General features: G+C 47.2%; 1 pseudogene; it reads right to left on the reverse strand.

Annotated features, from left to right (window-relative positions):
* Window positions 1-363: 363 nt before the first annotated feature.
* LOC123038323 (FT-interacting protein 3-like) lies at window positions 364-1,928 on the reverse strand (annotated as a pseudogene).
* Window positions 1,929-7,054: the final 5,126 nt, after the last annotated feature.

The raw sequence follows: 7,054 nt of genomic DNA on the forward strand, positions 1-7,054 counted from the left end.
TGTGTCCGGATTCGTGCAAAAAAAACAACCATGTTTTGTTCCGGTTCGCGGGAGAGAATACATCCGGACAGCTCGGCGAACCGATACAGGCCCGCGTTGGATGGCTTCTGCGGTCTGAATAATGCAATCCACACGGATGCGGGCGGTTTGAAGGTCCACGCTGGAGATGCCCTTATCCCCTTCTGTTGATTTCGACAATTCTCACAACCAGTAGATCCTCTGCCAACTCCAATGCTTCTTTCTTTGAATCCAACAGTACGATTTATCCAGCGAATTGTTTGAAGAACGGGGGATATACAGTCACATGAATAGTAGGCAAAAAAGAAGCCCCGCACCCATCACGTTCATTGCATGAAAAAAAACTTATAGCATCACGTCGTCCTTGGAAGGAAGACGATTGTACAAGTTGAGTAGCAGGTTGGTCCTGCCCCGGAACGACGGCGGCCGGAGGAAGTATAGCACCATCACCATGAAGACGGCCGTCAACCTGGGGTCGTGCCAGCGCTCTCCCTGTGTAGCCGCTCTGGGGTCGAGCAAGAGGAGCACTGAGTGCACCGCGCTCTCCGTGCGTAGCCAGGTAGCCAGTCATCATCTGCACCATGCCGGCGATGCCCCTATGTCAATCATATCTCTGCCTCATGATGTCATCCGGTTTCGACGTTGGGAACGTGTCAAACTCCTGATCTAGCTTGTCGGGGTACATCTGACCCCAGTACCACCACAGCACCGCATCTATGTTCACGAACGTGTTGAGCTCCTCGTCCGGGTGCGCGAGCTCCACGTGCGACAACACCGTGTCTATGTGCGGCGGGTGCCGTAGCCGCCAACAATAGTTCCACGCCGCAATCATGATCAATCATAGGAACACGATGGGCAGGATCAACTCCGGGTTGCGCACCAGCTTCAGGAACACCGCGTGCCCCAAAATCGTCGTCATTGGGTTCTTCCACTTGCAGATACCGTCGAACCATTTGGCCACGGTGACAACACTCGAGAAGAGCGTGGTGATCCGGCAGATGTATGCCTTGCTTCCACGAAGGCTAAACATGTGGGAATCGTCCTCCAGCATGTACTCCACCGCCTCCTTATGTAGTGGCGGGTCGGACTTGTCCAGCATCTGCATCGCCAGGATGGGTGTGGTGTATCTTCCGCAGCAGAGGACTAGGCTGTAGCCTAGTGGCAAGGGTCGCAGTGGCGAATCCTGTGCCCACGGTTCAACTCTCGTCAAGAGCGAATTTGTGGCGCCTCACCCGGATGAGCTTCTTCTATTAAAATATGTTTTGAGTGCAAGTGCCCATGTATCTTTTTTTAGCGGTTTGGCATACATGGCCAGCATTTTGGCCCACGAAATTGCAGGTGAACCGGACGGCAAGGTGGAGCTACCCCATCTTTTTCAGCCCCGACGGTTTGAGCGTGTACACGCGGTCTCTCTCTAATGTCGCGAGCCGGACGCGCACCTTGCCGATCCTCTGGTCCTCGGCTGGTCTGACTGCATGACCGCGGTGGATGTGGTTACTGTCCAAGACGGCGACCGTGATGACGGTGCTGAGGTCGAATACATCACAGGTGTACGGCTCGTTCCACTGTGGTGCAGCGGTGCCCAGCAGCGTGCGCGTGCGCACCCACTTGGCAATGCAGTAGGGGTTCTTGCTGCCGACCGGGCCGTGCGCGCTGAGGATGCCCACCTCCACTCCTCCAGCACGCCTATGGCACTCTTTCGGAGGTTTTTCGCTGCCAGCTGCAGGTCGCTGCTGTAGTGCATCCGCGCGTCTAGCACGTTGGTACACCATCTCCAGGCTCATCTTCAGGTGTATCCTGCTGGTGAACGTCTTGGACGACTCCCGGTTCTTGCTCCCGATCGTGACGTCCACCGTCATCCCGAGGAAGCGCGACAAATTGAACCATTTCGACGGCACTGACTTGGCCATGTCGTTGGGCGGCAGGTACAGCGACGCTACGGGGACGATGATGCGTCCGATGGGCTCATTGATATGATGAAATACGCATATAATAAATATGAGGGACACCTAAATACAATTATACATTTTACAAATTGTTGTTAGTTAATTTTTTTTGAGATAATGCCTCTTACAAATCATTGGCTAAGACTTTATTGTTTTTATATAGTGGAAAAGGAAGAAAGTTGAGTGTCTTTGTATATTCATTGTTCCACTTAGATGAGCAAAAAATATATGTATGGCCTTGTATCGATATTAGTTTTCTTAAATATCCTGGCATACATCTCTAAAGGAGATACAGGTTTCTAGAGTGCATGGTTGTCTACTTTAGGTGTAAGGGCATCTCCAGAGCGGATCCTAAAACTTCCACTATATGTCCGGACCAGAGTATTCGAACCACTTTTGCCATCTGACGGAAACCTGCATATGTCCGCTTAGCAGTTTAGACGTACGGATTCCGATATCCAAGAGACAAACAGGGGGGCTTTGCCGGGGTCCAACTAAACACATTCATGGTCCATCTCTTCTCTCTCACCTTCCAACCACACATGCTTGGTCCCCCACTCCTCCCTCTCCTCACAATAGGACACTAAACCTCAAATATCCCACCATATGCATGGTCTCCACCTACTTATTCTCCTCCCAATCGGATACTCTGTTATTATCATTGAATGGTTCCATCCCGCATGTTGTCCGTCGACAATGTCCGGACATAAAAACGGATATATACTAGAGACATTTGCAGGTCAGCTTTGGAGATGCCCTAAGTAAGTAAAAGTTGTAGTTTCCAGCCTAAGCAAAGTTGGTTGTGTTGCTACTATGTCCCTCACCAAGTAGTGTACAAACATGCATGGGAATAGAAAAGGTACTTGCACACCCTTCACAAAAGACGCGACATATATAACGACTAGAATCTATATCTATACCTAACAACAAAGGGAGGTTGTTTCTCCGAGTATTTTTGGTCTATCCACTGCCTTCCTTTTTTATCCGAGATGGTACTATAATTTTATGTGTATGTCCGCTTAGTTTTTTGGGCCTGGCCACAATATGGAATATAGCCTACATTTTCATCCGGCCAGGCCGTGTAATTTAAGACTTGGATTTTTTTATTTAATCCCTTTTTAGTTTCTTCAATGATTAATTGGAATTCCAACTAATTATTTAAAAAATATTGGCAAATACATGCCGAGGGCGCGCCTGATTGGGCCAACCCAGAAGCATTGTGGTAATGTACTAGTTTAGTTGTACCAGTAAAACTGCAAAAAACAGAAGCAGATTGAGGAAACATTTTCGTTAGGGTTATAGGTTCTCCCAGAGGTGATATGTGGCCACCGTCGAGGTTTATCTTCTCTACCCCGATCCAACCACTGTTACTTTTTGGGTTGATCATTGGGAGATCCCTACATCCCTACTCGGCCTTGATCGAACTTCTGGCTCGCGAGAGGGATTTAGGGGTGCTGCAACAACCGATCCAGAAATTGTCGGTTTAGGGTTCAAGATGGCAGCGGCAAGTTCAGCGGCGGAGGAGTCTGGCGTGGGGTCTAGTTCTGAGTTGGATAATGATGACCCACAAGTATAGGGGATCAATCGTAGTCCTTTCGATAAGTAAGAGTGTCGAACCCAACGAGGAGCAGAAGGAAATGACTAGTTTTCAGCAAGGTATTTTCTGCAAGCACATACATTATAAGTAACGAGTAATTTGATAGCAAGATAATTTGTAACGAGCAAGTAACGGTAACGGTAACAAAAGTGCAGCATGGTAGCCAATGCTTTTGAGGCAAAGGACATGCCAAAATGGTTTCTTATGATAAGAAAAGCGTTCTTGAGGGTACACGGGAATTTCATCTAGTCACGTTCATCATGTTTTTTTACTAGGAACGACAGTGGGAGAGGCTCCCACTGACTGTTGTATTTACTCACAAACAGATGTTACATCATTACATGTGGGGGTTTTGCAGGGCTCCCCTCAACCATGTTACATCATTACATGTGGGGGTTTTGCAGGGCTCCCCTCAACCCCTCTAGTGAATGCAGAAAAACTCTAGTGTCTACATGTTTTGTATATAAGAGTCTAAGAAGGGGTGAAGCTCTTCTTTACAATTGTGAACAAGGAGGCCCAACAGGTGCTTGAAGCTATCAAGCCATGCAATGAAGGAGTGTGGCACTCCTCTGAAGAATTCATTGTTCCTCTCCTTCCAGATGCTCCACGCGGCCAGCAAGAAAATGTCCATGAATAGCGGTTGCCTCCATTGGGTTTTACCTTCGTGCAGCAGAGATATCCTATTTCCATCATGCGGCCATCTCAGACCCACTTTGTTCCAGCAGCGCTGGCTAAATGGGCACGAGAAGAAGAGATGCTCAACTGTTTCCTCGGGAGGATTTTGGCAAAGCATACACGCATAGTTGTTGTCCACAACAGCAAAATGCCTATGTTTCAACATGTTTCGCGTGTTTACGCGGTCAACTAGCAACAACCAACCAAACATTTTGAATTTGATGGGGCTCTTGGCCTCCCAAAGCCAGAGAAAGGCATCGTCGGCGATCGTCTCCCTGAAACAGTGGTTGTAGTAGCTTTTGGCCGAGAACTTTCCACTGAGGGTACAAACCCAAGTATCAGCAGAACCTCTCTCCGGTATGACATGCATCGAGCCCTGCTGAATCTCTCTGACTCCCTCTCTCGCTTCCAAAGCATGGCTGGGTCCGTTGCTTCCAAAGCAGTGCAGACGGACTCATCCTCATTTGTGGCAAACGAGAAGGCTCTGGGATAGATCTCGGAGAGCGGGGCTTCCTGGTCATGATCAAACTACACGTCCTTCCAGAACAGAGCTAAAGTCCCATCACCAACTGTAACCTTTGAGATCCCTCGAAACACATTGCTGAGTTGTATGATGTCACACCACCAGAAGGATCTGATCGGACCAACTGTATGTGGTACCGTACCCACATAGTATGTGTCCCAGATCAATGTCACCCATGGGACATCCTGACGGTTGCAGAATTTGTAAAGATGTTTGAGGAGCAGGGCCACATTTTGAGTTTTGATGTCAATCACCCCAAGACCACCTTTGCACTTTGGCTTACAAACCAGCTCCCAAGCGGCCAAAGAGTTATTTTTTACTCCTGCCCAGTGTTTTTGGTCACAAACAGTATCTGCGCAACTTGTCAATGTGATCAATCACTTTCGGGTGTAGTTTAAGTGTGCACATAGCATAGATCAACATGGAGGTGATGGTAGAGTTTACCAACATGAGTTTGGCGCCAGCTGAAAGCAAGGACAGGGCAGTGGACAATTTCCTCTCAATCCCACACACCAACGGCATGAGTTCAAGCAGCGTTGGTTTTGTCGTTCCCATGGGAAGGCCCAGGTAAGTAAATGGAAGTAATCCGACATTGCAGCCAAAGATTTGGGCCAGAATAGAAGCTTGCTGCAGGTCAAGATTAATGGGAATCAATGTTGACTTATGGAAGTTTATTTTCAGACCAACAGAATCAGCATAATCTACCAAGATGGACTTCATGCGAGTGGCTTGATCGGGGGAAGCTGGCATGACCAGGATCGTGTCATCGGCGTATTGAATCACCGGGTAGTCACCCCTCCGATTGCATGGAAAAGGTAATTCAATTAATCCTTGGGTGTAGGCATCATTAATCGCTGCTTGAAGGAGATCAGCTACAAAAACAAAAATGAGAGGTGATAGTGGGTCTCCCTGTCTCACTCCACATTTGCACAAAAATTTCCTGCCTGGGACACCATTCAAAAGAACCGAAGAAACTCCAGAGGCAAATATAGATTTCATCCAACCAAGCCATTTGTCATCAAAGCCCATTTGTTTCATGATCTGCAACATCGGATCATGTTCTATTGTGTCAAAGGCTTTGGCAAAATCAAGTTTGAGGAGCACTATCTCTCGCGAGGATGCTTGGCACAGATGGATGTACTCAAATGACCATGCCAAACAATCCTGAATGGTTCTCCCTTTGAGGAAGCCATAATGATTCCTATGGATGATTTTAAGAATGACTTTCTGCAGACGGTTGGATAGGATTTTTGTGATGATTTTCAGACAACAATTGAGTAGTGTTATGGGTCTGAAATCGTTAGCCGTTACAGGAGAGGAAATCTTCGGAATGAGGGTTATATAACCCTCATTGATGCTGGTTATGTCAAGGTTGCCATCATGAAAATCATGACACATTTTGTAGATATCTTCCTTGATAATGTGCCAGTAATTTTTGAGGAAACAACCATTAAAACCATCGGGACCGGGGGCCCTATCACTAGGCATCTCTTTGATCACTTCGGCGATCTCATTGTTAGAAAAGGGGGCCGAAAGCATCTCCAAACCCTCCACCTTTTTTATGACACGGTTAAGATCAAAGCACATGTTTGTGGGTTTAGAAGTTTCTTTGTATGTGTTGAACAACACACCTTCTTTGCCAGCATGATCAGTAACCTCTACATCGCCTTCCTGCAAACTGGCAATTGAATTGTGTCTAAATCTCTCAGTTGCAAGAGATTGAAACAGCTTAGTGTGGTCATCCGCAAATCTGAAGTATCTGACAGTGCATCTTTTCCTCCAATATTCATTCTGGTACTTTAGGAGAGAGTTAAGGTGTCCTTTCAGAATACGTCTGAAGTTTGCTTCCCGGACAAACAAAACCCTCTTGTCTTCTAGAGCATCGAGATTGGCTAATGCTTCGTTGCTGTTTTGGATCATAATTTTCAGGTTGGAAACACCTCTACTCCAGCGTTTGAGATTGTAACGGAGCGTTTTGAGCTTCTTGCAGACGACTGCTGCAGAGTTAGGTGCGTGACAAGGTTTACTTCAAGACCGGGCAATAAGTTCAGAGAAACCAGTGTGATTGATCCAGAAGTTTTCAAACCAGAAAAGGTTTGATTTTGGGATTTTGGACTCAAATGAGAGCATGCACGGAATATGATCAGAGACCGGTTTCCCCAGAGGCAGAACCATTGTGTTAGGAAAAGAGGTGGTCCTGTTCGAAGATGAAAAGAACCAGTCAAGCTGCTCCAGGAGCGGATCATCTTGCATGTTGCTCCACGTGAAAGCCCTACCCTTAACTGGGATTTCCTT

Source organism: Triticum aestivum, chromosome 2A, assembly GCF_018294505.1.
Source record: "Triticum aestivum cultivar Chinese Spring chromosome 2A, IWGSC CS RefSeq v2.1, whole genome shotgun sequence".
In the NCBI taxonomy this organism is placed as follows: domain Eukaryota; kingdom Viridiplantae; phylum Streptophyta; class Magnoliopsida; order Poales; family Poaceae; genus Triticum; species Triticum aestivum.